Source organism: Sus scrofa, chromosome 15 (assembly GCF_054392235.1).
Source record: "Sus scrofa isolate SSC_HxYL_T2T_F1_AM1 chromosome 15, Sscrofa_HxYL_maternal_Yorkshire_Landrace_v2.0, whole genome shotgun sequence".
Classification (NCBI taxonomy): Eukaryota; Metazoa; Chordata; class Mammalia; order Artiodactyla; family Suidae; genus Sus; species Sus scrofa.
Genome location: NC_139397.1, coordinates 16459808 through 16479671, shown reverse-complemented (window position 1 = coordinate 16479671; position 19864 = coordinate 16459808). Strand labels below are relative to the sequence as shown.

General features: G+C 37.7%; 1 long non-coding RNA gene and 1 other non-coding gene across 20 annotated transcripts in view; one reads left to right on the top strand and one right to left on the bottom strand.

Annotated features, from left to right (window-relative positions):
- Positions 1-19864, top strand: part of LOC102159998 (uncharacterized) — a 749988-nt gene that overhangs the window by 45860 nt on the left and 684264 nt on the right. The gene's annotated exons all lie outside the window — the stretch shown is intronic.
- Positions 2862-2991, bottom strand: LOC146395733 (small nucleolar RNA SNORA70). Its single transcript, XR_014830631.1, has one exon. It is a non-coding gene; the product is annotated as a small nucleolar RNA SNORA70 (small nucleolar RNA).

Below are 19864 nucleotides of genomic sequence, written 5' to 3'. Positions count from 1 at the left end.
AGAATTATTCAATATTTTATGTATAAGAAAAGCAGTTTTAGCAAGACATACCAAGAAGGACTTATTAATCATCCTGGCTCCGCCCGTAGGTAACGCATTCCTTGTCATTGCGTGTATTTAAACGTTGAGTGCATGAATATTTGGCCAATCTCCCAAGGAGAAGATTTAAGCATTAGATGGATAAGTGGGTGAACTAGCTCTCTTTTAAAGTTGCCTTCAAATCTTTAAGATGATATTTCTTGCAATATAAGGAAGCAGTCCAATTTCTTACAATTTGAAAATTTTCTCTTTGTGGCTCACTTCCCTCTTATGTCCATTGGCACAAATCTGCTTTTGTTTTTATCTTAACATTAATACCCAGCAGTGAGATATCTAGATAGTCTCTATAAAGAAAATATCTTTATCCCCAACTGTGTTTATATCTTTAAAAAGGCCATCTTCTTCCCCCCCGGCAATGTTGACAGAATTAACGTCAGAAGAGTTTTTTTTTAATGGATGTAGTTTTTAATTTGATGCATTTTAAATCTTCAAAGGCTTTACTAAAGCTCTCACATGTTGTCCTTAAGATGCGCAGTAGGAATGTCAATATCCGTGGAAATCCTGAAGCAGGTCTCTTGTTTTTTTGTTTTCCTTTGAAGTATAAATGTGCAAAAAGAATCTCTCTTTGGGTTTGAGTCAATGTTCATAAAAGACAAATTTTTTTGAAGAGAAAATCATATAAATAGTGAGTTGAAATTTTAAATTGAATAATATTGAAAATTTTGAAATTTTGCTAAATACAGGCCAAATTAAAATGTTTCTTATTCCTAGGGAACATTGTATAGAATAAGACTGATTTTGTTTTGCTTGATGAAAGGCTAAACCAAAGATGTTAGAAAAATGCAATAATTCTTAGTTTATTCAACAGCAAATTATATTTGCCAATTCCTAGAATCAGATGAATGTTTCAATTATACCCTGTAAGTCTCAAGACAGAGAACTGTTATTATTCTCCTTTTAGGCAAATAGCACCAGGAAAGACCAATTAAACAAGAAAGTAGAGGATAAAAGATAACCTTAAAAATAAAAACAAACTATCAACTTTGATTTGTCAAAAAAGAATTCAAATGGAGTGAAAATTGAGATATATTCTTCCTCTCTTGTCAGATGTGATAATTATTAGCATTCAGTGTTGGTGAGGTTATGGGGAAATGGCCCCTTCATTTATTTCTCCTAAGGCTGATAATTGGCCAAAATGATTAGAGAGTAAGTTTTGCAGTATCTGCAAAAAGCCTCCCCAAATATAATAGTCTTTAACTCAGAAATCCCACCTCTAGGAATTTATTCATCTTAAATTCTTATATAAGTTGCAGAATATAAGCCAGAGAACAGTACTATAGTATTGTTCGTAATAGTGAAAAATTATATATAACCTAAATGAATAGCCATATTGAGAAAACTGTTAACATTCATAGAGTAGCACACTATGTAGATTAAAAAAACTAAGTACTGTAAATGAAATGTCTATGATATGTCCATTTGACTTTTAAAAAGTATATGGATGTGTGCACTTTTAAAAATGCTTTGAAGGTTGTATCATTATTATCTAATAGTTGTCACAGTTTGAGGGAAGAGTTTAGCATGATTTTATTTTATTTTATTTAAAAAATTTTTTTTTTGTCTTTTTGCCTTTTCTTGAGCCGCTCCTGTGGCATATGGCGGTTCCCAGGCTAGGGGTCTAATTGGAGCTGTAGCCACCAGCCTACACCAGAGCAACAGCAACGCAGGATCCAAGCTGTGTCTGGGACCTACACCACAGCTCACGGCAACACCAGATCCTTAACCCACTGAGCAAGGGCAGGGACCGAACCCGCAACCTCATGGTTCCCAGTCAGATTCGTTAACCACTGCACCACAAGAGGAACTCCAAGTTTAGTATGATTTTATAGAACAGTGTCTTAAAAGTTGAATTTGATTCAAGGGCCATCCATATAGTTAACTCTCAAATTAAGATTATTGCCTTCATGTTAGGTCTCTTAAAAGCCATCCATACTGTTCTAAGAGCAGTAATTTTATAAACACGATGTGGGGAGAAAGAACTGCCTGAGAAATTAGTGGGAAAAAAATCAGTTGGAAATTAATTCATTTCCATAGGCTATTTTTAAATTTGGCAGGTTGACTAAATTCAATGCTTTGGTTTGTCTATCTGAAAAATGGGAAGCTTAAAGATGAACTAGGAATAATATGAAATGTTTCTATGCCTCAGTGTTGAGCAGTCTTTAGTTATCTCTTCATTCCTTCTTTTTTTTTTTTAATTTTTAACACGGGTATTTTTAAAGATTAAGTAATTCTAAGTTTACTATCTTTACATTATTAAATTCACTGAATGATTTCTTGCTGTTAAATTTCTTGTTATTAGAAGCTGTTGCATTAGAGAAAAAATACTTTTCTCCCCCCCTTCTTTTTGACAGGAAAGTAGGATTTATTGGTGGGTGTTAAGGAGGGGACAACGTGCCAAGGCTCTCACGAGTGCAGGGCCTGCCATTTGTCCAGGGGTGTGTGATTAGGGATGTATTTGACCCCACGGCCACCCCGGATAAGCCACTTTTCTGCCACCATGTTTTCAAATTCGTCTGCATGGAACTAAGTAAATTCCTACTTCTTGGAGACATGGATCTTCTGGTGGCTAGGGAACTTGAACTTCGCCCTGCATAGGGCCTCAATCACATGCTCCTTGTTTGCAGCTTGGTGCGGATGGACCTTATGACTTGGCCAATATGGCCCCTGGCCACCATGCCCTGGGGCTTTCCAAAGGTACCACACATACTTGTCTGGAGCCTAGACTGGGGACAGCATGCCAGTCATGAATGTCCACTGGAAAGGGCTGTCTCCAAGGTCCCTGAGGGCAGTCTATACAGGCAGCAGGCTGCATGTACTACCAAGAGGGCTGCTGCTTGCAGCCATTGCACACCAGACCCCCATGGGGAAAAGAGGCTTTTCTCATTTTTGGAATATCCTGTCACAGCTATAGAGTACACTTCCTTAGTAAGGGGTAGGAAAATTATACAGAACAATTTAACTAATTTAGCTGTTTCTTGGGAGTCTTTATCAGCTCTCTCTCTCTCTCTCTTGCATGCTCTGTCATCCTGCAGCTTTTTATTTCCTTTGCACAAATGGCTCATTGTAGGCTTATACTTCCTTTGGACTCAGTGATATTTAATAAAGCCTTTGCTATGTATTCCAGATCAGAAGGATGTTACTGTTTTCTCATGGTTAGGCTGTTTTCTTATGATTCCTTCTTTTCTATTCAGTGGATGAAACTAGTGGCACTGAGTAGTGGTTGGTGAATTTTTTTTTTTTAATGCTAAGTCTTTTCATTTCTTGTATCTCTTAATTTCCTTAAGAAAAAAAATTATAGGCCACAAATACAGTGGTCATCTGTTTTTCAAATACCTCTGATTTATGAATACGTGGTCCTACATTATGCATACATTACAGAACATATTGAAAGCTGAGTTTGAGAAAAAATCACAAGTACTAGGAACAAATCTACTTTTCTAATTTCTTATATTTCAAGATGTTGTTTTGGAAAAAAGTGCTGTGACATTTGCACAGCACATACATCAGTGCATAAGCTATTATGTGTCATTTGCTGTTTATTATTCTCAGTGGAGCTGCGGGTTGAGGAAGTCACCTCTAGGCAAGAACAGCATTAGAATATTTCTGCTTCAGCATTTGGTATGACTTGGCACGACATAAAGATCTTAATGCAATTGTTTAAAGAACTTCCCAAGCTCTTTGAAGGTCAAGGTCAGTGCCATTTAAACATGATTAATGGGCATTAATTAGTTTTATTTAATTTGCCTTTTACATTCTTGTCAACTCTAAATTTTAAACAAATTTTAATTGAACCTGTAAGAAAGAGTGAATTCAAATTAATTATATTTGCAAGGCAATTCAGGATTACTGAGAATGGAATTCCTAGAAAGATTCTTGAGCATCTAGATCAAAGATGTCCAGTAGAAATATAATGTGACCCACATATATAATTTTAAATTTTCTAGTCACCACGCTAAAAAATAAAATGAAACAGTTGGCATTGATTTTAATAATATAGTTTATTTTAATCAATGTAATCAAAATATTACCATATCATCTCATAATCAATTTAAAAATTATTGAAATTAAAAATTCTCTGTACTAAGTCTTTGAAATCTGGTGTGAATTTTATACTTACAGCATATCTCAAGTTCAGACTAGTCAGATTTCAAGTGCTCAGTAGCCATATTTTCTAGAGGCTACCATACTGGATAATGCAGGTCTAGGTTAGTTGAAACTAGAGCATTAGTTCAATTTTATTTTATCTTGGCTGGTATATTATAACTAGAGTAATTAATAAATGTTTGGAATGACAACCAAGTCTAAGGACATGCACTGAACCACCACTTAAGAAAGAAAATGTAATGGATACGTTGCTGATTTGTTGCCAAGGGGTAAAGAAAAATACAAGCTGCTAGTGCCTGCTATTATGCAACAAATAAAACTCTAACCCACAAATCTAAAGGGAAAAGTAAAACTAATGAGCTTTGGTTGGAACGAGACCAGTGTCAGAATCAGTTTGACCACACAAGCATTTCCTGTAGTCTCTTGGAGAGATGGATTTAAGGGCCACACTGTGCGCCTGAGGGCAGGATGCCAAAGGCCAAGACAGAGATCTTCCAAAGGTCAGTTTTTTACGTTGCCCATCTGTTAGTTTCGTAATGAAGCTTGGTAAACTGACAAGCACACTGCCTGATTGTATGCACAGTCAGGCTGTAATAGTATCATATTACAGTTGATAGTAGCAATATCTTACATTTATACAGTATTCAATTTTTCAAAGGGCATTTTCTTTTATCCTTCCACATATTTTTACGGCAAATTTTACTAATTATGGCATACCAAGCAAGTAAGGCCAAAAATTTCATATAAGCAAATGATTATTGACTGATTAATAAGCAAATAATTATGTTGGTCTTCAAGAGGTAATGCTAATTATCACTTGAGCACTTAGTTACGTGAGGCCTCACATATCTGCATTTTGAAAGTAACAATTGGAATCTTATGATTTCAAGATAATTTGTCAGAGCTACTCCAGGAAAATGCCCAAGTCTTGATGCTTAGCCAAGTCGATCTGTTTCTTCATTCTGGTAAATTGGATTGGACCATGAAAGAGCCTTAAGGAATTTTTCCCTCAGACTCAAGTAGAGCCAATTAAGCCACTCTATTTTTTGTCTTCTGGGTTCCTTTTAGCTTTCCCACTCTACTTTCAAGGAGGGGTGGGAGGATCAAAGATAATTGATGAAGAGTTACTCTTCCTCTCTTCATTCTCTACCCAAAGATTTGCTTGATCCTCAGTGCTCTTGGACACATGTTGGAGCTCTGCTTGCTGGAAGTGGAATTGTCTGTACATGTGTTGAAGGTGATGGTGACAGTAGAGATGGGAAATGGGATAAGATCTTGAATTCTCCCTTGGTGCCAGCATGAGATAGGGCAGAGTATGCCACCAAATCATTCCCAATATTATATCTTTCTTATTTTAAATCAACTGATTTAGCACTCAAGTGTAGTGATGTAGAAATATTGTCACCTCTTTCATGAGAGGTGAATGGACTTTTTTTTTGTGTGTGTGTGTAAGATACTTACTCCTGTTTTTGGCATTATTCTTATTTACTTTGAACCAATATGGTTGGCATTTTTTTTAACCTTTTATTTTTTTTTCTACTGTACAGCATGGTAGTTACACATACATGTGTACATTCTTTTTTCTCACATTATCATGTTCCATCATGAGTGACTCGACATAGTTCCCAGTGCTATACAGCAGGAGCTCATTGCTAATCAATTCCAAAGGCAATAGTCTGCATCTATTATCCCCAAGCTCCCAGTCCATCCCACTCCCTCACCCTCCCTCTTGGCAACCACGAGTCTATTCTCCAAGTCCATGACTTTCTATTCTGTGTAAAGGTTCATTTGTGCTTTATATTAGATTCCAGATATAAGTGATATCATATGGTATTTGTCTTTCTCTTTCTTTCATCACTCAATATGAGAGTCTCTAGTTCCATCCATGTGGCTGCAAATGGCATTATTTTATTCTTTTTTATGGCTGAGTAGTATTTCATTGTGTATATCTACCACATCTTCCTAATCCAATTGTCTGTTGATGGACATCTGGGTTGATTCCATGTCTTGGCTATTGTGAGTAGTGCTGCAATGAACATGCGGGTGCATGTGTCTTTTTCAAGGAAAGTTTTGTCCAGCTATATGCCCAAGAGTGGGATTGCAGGGTCATATGGAAGTTCTATGTATAGTTTTCTAAGATACCTCCATGCTGTTCTCCAGAGTGGCTATACCAGCTTACATTCCCACCAACAGTGCAGGAGGGTTCCCTTTTCTCCACATCCCCTCCAGCATTTGTTATTTGTGGGATTATTAATGTGGCCATTCTGACTGGTATAAGGTGGTATCTCATGGGAGTTTTGATTTGCATTTTTCTAAACATAAAGGATGTTGAACATTTTTTCATGTGCTTGTTGGCCATCTGTACATCTTCCTTGGAAAAATGTCTATTCAGTTCTTTTCCTATTTTTCCATTAGATTGTTGGCTTTATTGCTGTTGACTTGTATAAGTTGTTTTTATATTTTAGAGATTAAGCCCTTGTCAGTTGCATCATTTGAAACTATTTTCTCTCATTCTGTAAGTTGTCTTTTTGTTTTCTTTTAGGTTTCCTTTGCTGTGCAGAAGCTTTTCAGTTTGATGAGGTCCCATTGGTTTATTTTTGCTTTTATTTCTGTTGTTTTGGGAGACTGACCTGAGAAAACATTTGCAAGGTTGATGTCAGAGAATGTTCTGCCTATGTTCTCTTCCAGGAATTTGATGGTGTCTTGTCTTATATTTAAATGTTTCAGCCATTTTGAGTTTATTTTGGTGCATTGCTGTGAGGGTGTGTTCCAGTTTCATTGATTTGCATGCAGCTGTCCAGGTTTCTCAGCAATATGTGCTGAAGAGACTGTCTTTTTCCCATTTTGTATTCTGGCCTCCTTTGTCAAAGATTAATTGACCATATGTGTCTGGGTTTATTTCTGGGTTCTCTATTCTGTTCTATTGGTCTGTATGTCTGTTTTGATGACTGTGACTTTGTAATATTGCCTGAAGTCTGGGAGAGTTATGCCTCCTTCTTGGTTTTTGTTCCTCAGAATTGCTTTGCCAATTCTGGGTCTTTTGTGGTTCCATATAAATTTTTGGATTGTTTGTTCTAGTTCTGTGGAAAATGTCATGGGTCATTTGATAGGGATTGCATTGAATCTGTAGATTGCTTTGGCCATTTTTACAATATTAATTTTTCCAACCCAGGCGCATAGGATATCTTTCCTTTCTTTACATTTTCTTTAATTTCCTTGGTTAATGTTTTATAGTTCTCAGCATATAAGTCTTTCACCTCCTTGGTCAGATATATTCCCAGGTATTTTATTTTTTGAGTTGCAATTTAAAAGGTATTGTATTTCTGTATTCCTTTTCTAATATTTCATTGTTAGGATACAGAAATGCGACTGATTTCTGAATGTTAATCTTATATCCTGCTATGTTGCTGAATTTGTTGATCAGTTCAAATAGTTTTTGGGTTGAGTCCTTGGGCTTTTCTATATATAGTTTCATGTCACCTGCATACAGTGAGAGTTTTACCTCTTCTCTTCCTATTTGGATGCCTTTTATTTCTTTTGTTTGTCTGATTGCTGTGGCTAGGACTTCCAATACTATGTTGAATAACAGTGGTGCGAGTGGGCGTCCTTACCTTGTTCCAGATTTTAGTGGGAAGTCTTTCGGCTTTTCTCCATTGAGTATTATATTTGCTGTAGGTTTGTCATAATGGCTCTGATTGTGTTAAGGTATGTTCCCTCTATACTCACTTTGGTAAGAGTTTTGATCATGAATGGATGTTGGATTTTTTCAAATGCTTTTTCTGCATCTATTGAGATGATCATGTGGTTTTTGATTTTTCTTTTGTTAATATGGTGCATGACATTGATTGATTTGTGTATGCTGAACCATTCTTGTGCACCTGGGATGAATCCCACCTGGTCGTGGTGTATGATCTTTTTGATATGTTGTTGGATTCGGTTGGCTAAAATTTTGGTGAGAATTTTTGTATCCATATTTATCAAAGATATTGGCCGATAGCTTTCTTTTTTGTGGTATCTTTGTCTGGTTTTGGAATTAGGGTGATGGTGGCATCATAGAATGTCTTTAGAAGTGTTCCTTCTTCAACATTTTGAAAAAGTGTAACGAGGATGGGTATAAGTTCCTCTTTGTATGTTTGGTAGAATTCGCCTGTAAGCCATCTGGTCCTGGACTTTTATATGTAGGAAGTGTTTTTATGACCTATTCAATTTCATGTCTAGTGATTAGTCTGTTCAGGTGATCTGTTTCTTCTCGGTTTAGTTTTGGCAGGCTGTAAGTCTCTGGAAAGTTGTCCATTTCTAGGTTGTCAAATTTGTTGGCATGCAATTGTTCATAGTATTCTCTCATGGTTTTTTGTATTTCTGTAGTATCCGTTGTGACTTCTCCTTTTTCATTTCTTATTTTGTTTTTTTGGGTTTTTTTCTCTCCTCTTCTTGGTGAGTCTAACCAGAGGTTTGTCCATTTTGTTTACATTTTCAAAGAACTAGCTCTTGGTTTGGTAGATTTTGTCTATGGATTTTTGAATCTCTATTTTATTGATTTCGTCTTTGATCTTTGTGATTTCCTTCCTGCTACTGACTTTAGGTTTTGTTTGTTCTTCTTTTTCTAATTCATTTAGGTGGTGGGTTAAGTTGTCAATTTGAGATTTTTCTTCTTTTTTGGGAAGGCCTGTATTGCTGTGAACTTCCCTCTGAGCACTGCTTTTGCAGCATCCTATAGTTTTGACTGGTTGTGTCTTCATTATCATTTGTCTCGAAGTATTTTATCCTTCTTTATTTCCTCGTTGACCCCATTAGTTTTTTTAATAGCATGTTGTTTAGTTTCCATGTAGTCAGTTTTTTCTCATTTCTTTTCCTATGGTTGATTTCTAGTTTCATGCCATTGTGGTCAGAGAAGATACTTGAAATAATTTCTATACTCTTAAATTTGTTGAGGTTAGCTTTGTGCCCCCATGTGTAATCATTTCTTGAGAATGTTCTATGTGCTCTTGAGAAGAATGTATATTCTGATTTTTTTGATGTAGTATCCTGAAAATGTCAATTAAGTCTAACTTTTCTATTGTGTCCTTTAGGATCTTTGCTGCCTTACTGATTTTGTTTCTAGAGGATTAGTCCATTGATGTGAGTGGCATGTTAAAGTCTAGTACTATGATGGTATTCCCATCAATTTCTCATTTTATGTCTGTTAGTATTTGTTGTAGGTATCTGGGTGCTTCTATATTCACGGCATATATATTGATGATTGTAATATCCTCTTCTTGAATGGATCCTTTAACCATTAAATAGTGTCCTTTTTTTGTCTGTCTTTATGGCCTTCGTTTTAAAGTCTATTTTGTCTGATATGAGTATTGCAACTCCTGATTTCCTGTCTTGTTCATTGGTGTAAAATGCCTTTTCCCATCCCCTCACTATTATGTGTCCTTTGTCCTAAGATGAGTTTCCTGTAGGCAGCAGATTTAAGATTTTTGCTTTTTTATCAAATTTGCCACTCTGTGTCTTTTGATTGGCACATTTAGTCCATTGACATTTAAGGTGATTATTGATAGATATTTATTTATTGCCTTTTTAAACCTTGTTTTCTAATTGATTCTATGTTTCTCTTTTTCTTCTTTTCCATTTATTTTATGCTGGAGTACTTTTCAGTTTTTGTGAATGTAATGTTCCGTTTTTGATTTGTGGTTGTCCTGTTTTTTAAGTATGTTAACCCCTTCCTATATATGCTTGCTTTAGTCTGATAGTCATATAGGCTCAAACATATCATTAAAATAAAAAAGAATCTATATTTTCTTACTTCCCTTACCCACATTGTATGATTTTGATGTCTTTTTTTAAAATATCTTTATGTTTACATCTGTAGGTTGGCTTATTTAAGTGACTGCTTTCCAATTGTGGTTTCCTCCATCTTAGTTCTTCCTTTTTTCATTTTTCTTTTTTTTTAATTTAGAGAAGCCCTTTCAGTATTTCTTTTAGAATGGGTTTAGTATTGCTGTACTCTTTCAGCTTTTGTTTGTTGGAGAAATTCTTTATTTCCCTTTCTATTTTAAATGATATTCTTGCTGGATAGAGTATTCTAGGTTGCAGATTTTTTTTCCTTTCAGCCCTTTAAAAATATCTTGCCACTCCCTTATGACCTGTAGTGTTTCTGTAGAGAAATCAGCTGATAGCCTTATGGTGGTTCCCTTATATTTGACACTTTGCTTTTCTCTTGCTGCCTTTAGAATCATCTCTTTGTCTCTGCCTTTTGCCATTTTTATTGTAATATGTCTTGGTGTGGGCCTGTTTGGGTTCAGCTTGTTTGGGGCCCTCTGTGCTTCCTGTCTCTTGATATCAGTATCCTTTAGATTTGGAATGTTTTCAGCCATAATTTCTTCAAATATATTTTCAATCCCCTTTTCTTTTTCTTCTCCTTCTGGCATTCCTATTATGCATAGATGGGCCTGCTTTATATCATCCCATAGGTCTCTTATATTGCTTTCATGTTTTTCATTTGGTTTTCTGTCTGCTGCTCTGTTTGGGTGATTTCTATTATTCTGTCTTCCATGTCACTAATTCGTTCCTCTGCATTATTCATTCTGGTCTTGATTGCCTTTAGCTCAGTTTGTGTCTCTGCAAGTGAATTTTCTAGTTTTTCTTGGCTCTTCCTTATATTTTATAGTTCCTTTCTGAGGGAATCTGCACTGCTGTTCTCATTCTCTCTTAATTCCTTCAATATTTTCACTATCTCCCTTTTGAACTCCAAGTCTGTCAGACTGTGGTGGTCTGTTTCATTGTTGATTGCTTTAGGTGAGTTCTCCTGTTGCTTTAACTGGGAATGGTTTCTGAGCTTCTTCATCTTGCTTGTGTTTTTCTTTTTCTGTGAGTTTGGAGGAACCAAACTGTAGTCTTGTAAGGCTACTTCTATGCGTGAGTACGCCTTTGTATTTTTTTTGGGGGGGTTACTATTTATTTTTGGTGTGAGAGTTTGAATATTTGCTGTCTCTTTCTTTGGTGTGAGTAGGCTGTTATCCCCAGGATGCTCCGTGTGTTTTCAGGGAGAAGGATGCAATTGGTAGGGAAGGCAGTCAGTGCCTGGTTGTTGGGCTCTCAACAGCAGCAAGGACCTGCAGGAAGGTGGCACAGGCTACACCTAGTTGCAGGGCCCTTGGAAGTTGTAATGAGCTCTAGGCAGGTCTACAAGGTGACCATTTGGCAGTATCAACAGCAGGCTGTGAGAGCAACAAGAGCTAGTGTTTGATTGCAATGCCCTCCTCTGAGGTGATTGGAACCACAGCTGGTTCCTGTTCAGGGACCCCTACTGGGAGTGGACCATGACCATGTCTAGTGTCAGTAGTAACTCCAGTGGTTTGGCTCTGCCACCTGTAGACCATGCATGAAGCAACCCGTCTCACTTAGCCCACATAGGAGGTGCTGCACAGGCTGTTCTTATTTGCAGGGTCCTGGGAAGAGACCTGGAATATGGGTTCTGCCCAGAATATTCAGCACTGGCAGCAACAGGGCCAGTGTGTTCCCAAGGGTACGAGAGTATCAATAGGTGGTATTTGGTCACGATGCCCTCCTCTGTGATGACCTTGAGGTGATTGGCGCTGCAAGTGGTGTCTGTTCATGGATCTCTAGTGGTTTTGGGCTGCTGCCACCTTTGGAACCTGAGATAACTGTGGTGGTTTCCCCCCACAACCTGTAAATCTTGCAAGAAGCACCTCATCCTGCTTAGCTCACACAGAATGTGCTGTACAAGGCACTCTTAGTTGCAGGTTCCTAGGAAGGGACAGTGATCAAGCATCTGGGCACTGTCCAGAACATTTGGCAGTGGCAGCTGCAGGGCAAATGTGCTTCCGGGGGAGCGAGAGCAACATCAGGTTGTGTTCCGTCATAATGTCCTTCTCTGTGATGCTCTCTGAGGTGGTTGGGGCTGCAAGTGATTTTTCTTTAGGTATCCCCAGTGGTGGTGTGCCATGCCCACTTCTGGAGGCAGGGATATTTGTGGTGGTTTGCTCCAGCCACCTGCAGGTCTGGTCTGCTGTGGGCTAGCAAGCAGCTTCCTGTGGTTGGAGATGCCTGGTCTGCAGCAGGCTAGTAAGGGACTTCTGGCCTGGGGTGGGAGGTGGGGGTGGGGGAACTGTGCTGGGGACGCTCCGCCCTCTGGGAGCTGGCGGGCACATGCGCATGCTTGGCATGCAAGGTGTTTCCTATGGCGTCCCGCCCCTCCTCCTTTTGTCCTCCCCAACAATGGCACCTTGCCTGTCTTGCGAGTTTGGACCTTTTCCTGCGTTCCCTCTGCCCTGGCTTTCCACTCCCCAGCCCTTAGTGTACTGCTCCCCATGCTCATGGTGCACTGTTCCTTATCCCCTTAGGCTATCCCCACCAACCCCAGCCCGCTCCTGGGGACTGACCTTTGGAGCCTTAGTCTCACCCCCCATCTGAGTGTCTCAGGCTGTGGTGTCTGTGCCGGTGGTTCAGATGATCTGTGTGTCTCTCACTCTGCTTTTCCATTCTCAGACCTGCTGCTGTGCTTTTCTTTGAGGTCCCTCCGACTCAGCTGATTCTTCTGTTGGTTAGGTGGCTCCCCAGAGTGGGGGAATCCTTTTCTCCTTCACACCTCCCTCTCTGGTATGCTAGTGCCCTCCTGATTCCTTCTCTCTCCCTCTCTCTCTTTTTTTCTTTTGTTCTACCCAGTTACGTCAAGAGTTTCTTGCCCTTTTTAGAGGTTTAAGTTCTTCTGCTAGCATTCAGTTGATGTTCTGTGTGAGTTGTTTTACATGTAGATGTGTTTTTTTGATGAGTTTATGGGAAAGGGTGAGCGTGTCCTCTTACTCTTCTGCCATCTTGCCTGCATCCCCTGGTTGGCATTTTAATCAATTTGACTATTTATAAGTGTGTCATTTTTATTGTCCGTAGAAACTACTGAAACATGTCATGTAATTACTTTAGTTATCAGTAAATTCATTCTAAAGTCATATTATACCGTGGCCAGTCATTCAATTCTTATATTATTTACTCTCTCAATTGTGCCTAGCTACTGTTGAACCAAATTTCCAAATGTGGACTATATATTTTTTAATATTTTATTTTATTTTTATTGAAGTATAGTTGATTTCAGTATTGTTAGGAATACATATTTTGCACCAGAGTTATTACAGGTTCGACTAAATAGTACATTATTAGTAATGTAAAAAGGCCTGAAACTTGCTCTCCTATCTTTTGTGGTTTTTATATTACAAGAATTTATCTTCTTTTCAGGTCAATTTTTTATCCTTATATAATACACGAAAATCGCTTCTTTTGTACAAAAATGTTGGACTTCCCCCTCTGACCCTGCTTGGTACAAATTAGAAGGTCCTTATTCAGAGACCCAAGTAGAGTTTCTGGAGCAAAATATTTGTCTTCAGATGGTCCCACTTTTCCAGTTATTGAAGATGATTGACAATCATAACACCAGTCCTGGTCCTAAGGAGGCCTTATTATCAAAGATGTTTGACTTCAAAGGGGAGGAAAGCAAAGGAGAGATGTCTCAGGAGTTTGGGGGAAGCTATTTTATTTACTTTTAAAGCAAGAGAGACTTCACGTGGTTGTTATAAAAAAAAAGTCCACTAGAGAATGGGAGATGGTGGTTTTATTATCTTTATCTTTAGTAACCAAATGAAGATGGTGGTGAGATTGAGGTGGTAGATATTTCTTTATTTAACTTTTTAAAACTAAAGTATACTAGATTTACAATGTTGTGTTAATTACTGCTGTACAACAAAATGACCCAGTCGTACATACACACACACACACACGCACACACACACACACACATTCTTTTTCTCGTATTATATTCCATCATGTTCTATCACAAGAGATTGGATATAGTTCCCTATGCTTTGCAATAAGACCTTATTGCTTATCCAGTGTAAATGTAATAGTTTGCCTCTACTAACCCCAAATTCCAAGTCTATCCCCCTCCCTCCCCCCTCCCTCTTGGCAACCGAAAGTCTCTTCTCCATGTCTGTAAGTCTGTTTCTGTTTTGTGTATAGGGTCATCTGTGCCATATTTTAGAATACACATATAAGTGATATCATATGGTATTTGTCTTTCTCTTTCTGATTTAACTTAGTATGAGAATCTCTAGTTGCATCCATGTTGCTGCAAATGGCATTATTTTGTTCTTTTTTTGTTTATAGTTCTGCTGTTCCATTTCTTTTCTTTTTTAAAATAAGTATAGTTGATTTATAATGTTTCTTCAATTTCTGTTTTATGGCAAAGTGACCTAATAACACACATTTTCCTATGCCATACAGTAGGGCCCCACTGCCCACCCATTCCAAATATAACAGTTTGCATCCAAAAATCCGGAACTGCCCATCCATCCCGCTTTCTTCCCTCACCGCTGGGAACCACAAGTCTGGTCTCCTTGGCTGTTATCTGTTTCTGTTTTGTAGATAAGATAATCTGTGCCATATTTTAGATTGCACAAAAAAGTAGCATCATATGGCATTTGTCTTTTTCTTTCTGGCTAATTTCACTTAGTATGAGAATCTCTAGTTCCATCCATGTTGCTGCAGATGGCATTAGTTTATCTTTTTTTATGCCTGAGTAACATTTCATTGTATATATGTACCACATCTTCTTAATCCATTCATCTGTTGATGGACATTTATGTTGTTTGCATGTCTTGGCTATTGTGAATAGCACTGCAATGTACATAGGGGTGCATGTATCTTTTTCATTGAAAGTTTTGTCTGGATATATGTCCAGGAATGGGATTGCTTGATCATATGGTAGTTCTATATTTAGTTTTCTGAGGTACCTCCATAGTGTTTTCCATAGTAGTTGCACCAGTTTACATTCCCACCACAGTGAAGGAGGGTACCCTTTTCTCCATACCCTCTCCAGCAGTTGCCATTTGTTGACTTATTAATGATGGCCATTCTGACTGGTGTAAAATAGTACCTCACTGTGGCTTTGATTTGCATTTCTCTAATAATTAGTGGTGTTAAGCATTTTATTCATGTGCCTGTGGGTCATCCCTATGTCTTCTTCAAAGAAATGTCTATTTAGGTCTTCAGCCCATTTTTCACTTGGGTTGTTTGTTTTTTTGTTGTCAGGTTGTACGAGTTGTTTATCTATTTTGGAGGTTAGGCCCTTGTCTATTGCATCACTTGCAAAGATTTTCTCCTATTCTGTGGGTTGTCTTTTCATTATTTTTAATGGTTTCCTTTGCTGTGCAAAAGCTTTTGATTTTAATTAGGTCCCATTGGTTTATTTGTGTCTTTATTGTCATTATTTGAGGAGGCAGATCAAGTAAGATGTTGCTGTGATTTACGTCAAAGAGCGTTCTGCCACTGTTTTCCTCTAGGGGTTTTATAGTGTCTAGCTTTATACTATTTAGGTCTTTAATCCTTCTTGAGATCTTGAGGGTTTTTTTTTTTTTTTTTTAGGGCCACACCTGTAGCATATGGAGGTTCCCAGGCTAGGGGTCCACTTGGAGCTGTAGCCACCAGCCTGCACCAGAGCCACAGCAATGTGTGATCCAAGCCACATCTGTGTCGTACACCACAGCTCACAGCAATGCTGGATCCTTAACCCACTGAGGGAGGCCAGGGATCAAACCCACATCCTCTTGGATGCTTGTTGGGTTCGTTAACTGCTGAGCCATGACAGGAACTCTGATCTTGAGTTTATTTTTGTGTATGGTGTTAGAGAGTGTTTTAATTTCATTCTTTTACATGTAGCTTTCAAATTTTCCAATCACAATTTAGCAAAGAGACTATCTTTCTTCCATTGTATGTTCTTGCCTCCTTTGTTATATATTAGTTGACCATAGGTGCTTGGGTTTATTTCTTGGCTTTTTATCCTGTTTCATTGATTTATGTTTCTGTTTTTGTGCCAGTACCATATTGTTTGAATAACTGTAGCTTTGTAGTATTGTCTGAAGTCAGGGAGCCCAATTCCTCCATTTTCATCTTTTTCTTTTCCTTCGCTATTGCTTTGGCTATTTGGGATCTCTTGTGTTTCCATACAAATTTTAAAATTATCTGTTCTAGTTCTGTGAAGAATGTCCTTGGTAATTTGATAAGGATTGCATTGAATCTGTAGATTGCCTTGGGCAGTATAGTCATTTTGACAATATTTATTCTTCCAATCCAAGAGCATCATTTATCTTTCCATCTGTTTTTGTCATCTTTGATTTCTTTCATCAATGTCTTGTAGTTTTAAGAGCATAGATATTTTGTCCCTTTAGGTAAATTTATTCCTAGGTCTTTTATTCTTTTGAATGTGATGATAAATGGGATAGTTTCTCTGATTTCTCTTTCTGATTTTTCATTGTTAGTGTGTAGAAATGCAATTGATTTCTGTGTATTATTTTTGTAGCCTGCAACTTTGCCAAATTCATTGATAAGTTCTAACAGTTTTCTGGTACTGTCTTTAGGGTTTTCTAGGTATAGTATCATGTCATCTGCAAACAGGATAGTTTTACTTCTTTTCCAATTTGGATTCCTTTTATTTCTTTTCCTTCTCAGATTGCTGTGGCTAGGACTTCCAAAACTATGTTGAATAATAGTGGTGAAAGTGGACATTCTTGTCTTGTTCCAGATATTAGTGGAAATGTTTTCAATTTTTCACCATTGTGAATGATGTTAGCTGTGGGTTTTTTATATATGGTTTTATTTGTTTTTTTGTTGTTTTTGTTTTGCTTTTTAGGGCTGCACTCACAGCACATATAGATTCTCAGGCTAGGGGTCCAATCAGAGCTACAGCTGCTATCCTGCACCACAGCCACAGCAACACCAGATCCAAGCTGCATCTGCAATCTACACCACAGCTCACGGCAATGTTGGATCCTTAAGCCACTGAGTGAGGCCAGGGATCAAACCTGCAACCTCATGGTTCCTAGTTAGATTCGTTTCTGCTGTGCCCTGATGGGAACACTGTGTATGGTTTTTTTATGTTGAGGTAGTTTTCCTCTATGCCACTCTCTGGAGAGTTTTTATCAGAAACAGGTGTTGAATTTTGTCAAAAGCCTTTTTTGTATCTATTTAGATGATCGTATGGTTTTTATTTTTGAATTTGTTGATGTGCTATTGTTTAGTCTCCACATGTTTGTGTTTTTGGCAGGGTTTTTTTTTTTTTTTTTTTGATAAAGCTTATAATCTCCAAACCAGAATAGCTGCTGGTTGTTTTTTTTTTTTTTTTTTTTTTTTCCGTTTTTATGGGCACACCTGTGGCACATGCAAGTTCCTGAGCTAGGGGCTGAATACGAGTTGCAGCTGCAGGCCTATACCATAGCCATAGCAACATTGGACCCATCTTCAACCTAACACTGCATCTTGCAGCAACACTGGATTCCTAATCCACTGAGTAAGGCCAGGGTTCAAACCTGCATCCTCATGGACATTACGTTGGGTCCTTAACCTGCTGAGCCACAATGGGAACTAGAATAGTTATTGTTCTTAAAGAATTCTATAGAAAGAAGCCACTCCCAATGATAGCAGTCAAGTATAGTGATTCTGAGTGTGGGCTCTGTAGAGGAAAGACTGAGTCCATAGTTTATATGAATGGATTTGGAGAATATGCTTAAGTATTCCAAGCCTTGGAGTTGCTACTATGGCACAGGGGGTTAAAGATCTGGTGTTGTCTCTGAGGCTGACTAGTGAAGTGGGTTAATGACCCTTCATTGCCACAGTTGTGGCTGGGGAACTTCCATATGTTTCAGATATGCCCCCCCAAAAAGGAAAATAAATCCAAAGCCTTTTTTTTTGTAATTAGCAGAATGCTTATGACAGTAGTTCTTATGAAGATGAAATTAGATAGTTCAGATAACGCACTTAGCATTTAGCAAAAACTCAATAAATTTTAACTTTTATTATTTCAGTTTTCTCTTGAATCACTTCCAGAAGTGAAATTCTAAAAGAGTATAGGTACTGAAGTGCAAATTGATTTGCTTAATTGTTAGAGTTTGTTAAAAGAAGTTATTGGGGAAAATGTTTAATATTTTGGAACTAGCATCTGATTTGTGAATATATCTGTATTTTCTTTTTCAGTTTTGGTGTCTGCTTTTAATATGAGTCATTGTGGTTTGGCTCAGTTTTCCCCTCATGAACAGTTATTTAATTATGGTCACGGAACCAACTTTATTGCATTCTGACTTTTGGAATATTTTAGGATTTGATGTTCTCACTGGGGACAGGATTGTGAACTATTTAACTGCTTTCTTTTTGAGCTTCCCATCCACAGATAGGTACAGTTAAAATAAACTAGGAATACACTAGCGTGAAGGGACTAGAATAATAATATTATGCATAAGAAAAGGCAACAATACTTAGTAGTGTTTTATAGTTTTCTTCTGAATAGATTTGGAGTGTCTTATGCTGTGTTTTCTTGGAAGCTTAATAAATAACCACCTCAAGAAATTTTTATCTTTTCCACATATATGTTTTTTCTTGGACCCAAGATTACATATATAGCACTTAAGTTAAACTCTATTCTCTTTATGTGCATACTTAGACATTGAAGCATAGACCATTTATTCTTATGGGTCAGGACCCTGTAAAAATTAATGAAATGTGTCAGAATAGTGCCTTTGGGGATGACAGAACTGGTGATGATATTCCAGATGGAAAACAAGGCAAGTTCTACCAGTGGGGGGCATTACCCACCTGGTTCGGTAGGAAAAGCCCAGTTCTGGAGAGCTCTTGTTATGATCTATCCAAATGAGTAAACTCAGTACATTTTAAACTATAAGTTGGAATAGATCAAGATCCAAGATTATGTTAAAAAAATATTGTTATACCCTTTCTACATTGTTCCAAACTCCTTTTCTAGGTGGATTCTAATTTTAGGAATATCAAATTACAAAATTCAAATATAGAGATGAGTGACTTGATTTACCAAAGGAGTTTTGTTCCCTGAAATACTTTATATAGGAATCTTTTAAATTAAGACTCACAAAACTAAGTGCTTCCAGTGATCAGTCAGGATCTATACAAGATGTAAAGTGGGCTGGATGGAGATCTAGAGACTTCAGTCCACTGGCTAGACCTAGTTTCTTAAATTTGTTCACCCAAGTCTTTAGCTGGTATGGTAAAAATAACAATGGGCTCCGAAGTCTGCAGAAGGAGTTTTAATCTGCTCTCTTCTGCTTATTGGTTTTATAACCTTGTGCATCAGTATCTTTATCAACAAAATAGGGGCTTGAAATAATCTCTAAGATGAGTTCTAGCTTTGAATAGTGGGAGTTTGGGGATACTAGTCACTTGAGCCACTTCATCCTGTAAACTTCTAAGTCATAAGGAAAAGTCAAAAAGAAAAAAAATGGAAACAAAATATGAGTTTTATTTGGAACTCTTTAATGGCTAGTTGGAGAGCACTGAAGGGATTTCTACCTCTTCCTCCCAATAAAGGTCTTAACCATTCCCCTAGACTTATTCCCCACCCCCTTTCTCACCGCCTGACCCCCGCAAAAAAAAAAAAGAAAGGGTTAAAAGTGATAAGGTGAGGAAGCCTTGCATGGAGACTGTAAGTATAAATTCTGTGAAAGTTGCGTAGAGGCAGGTAGAAGAAAGAGCCAGAAAAGTGAAATTATACTTTATTTGAAGGATGAGCTTTTATTCATAATCTTACCCAGAAGTGGACTGTCAGTCACCCAGAACATGTTGGGCTCCCATTAGGCTCTTGTATTAGACA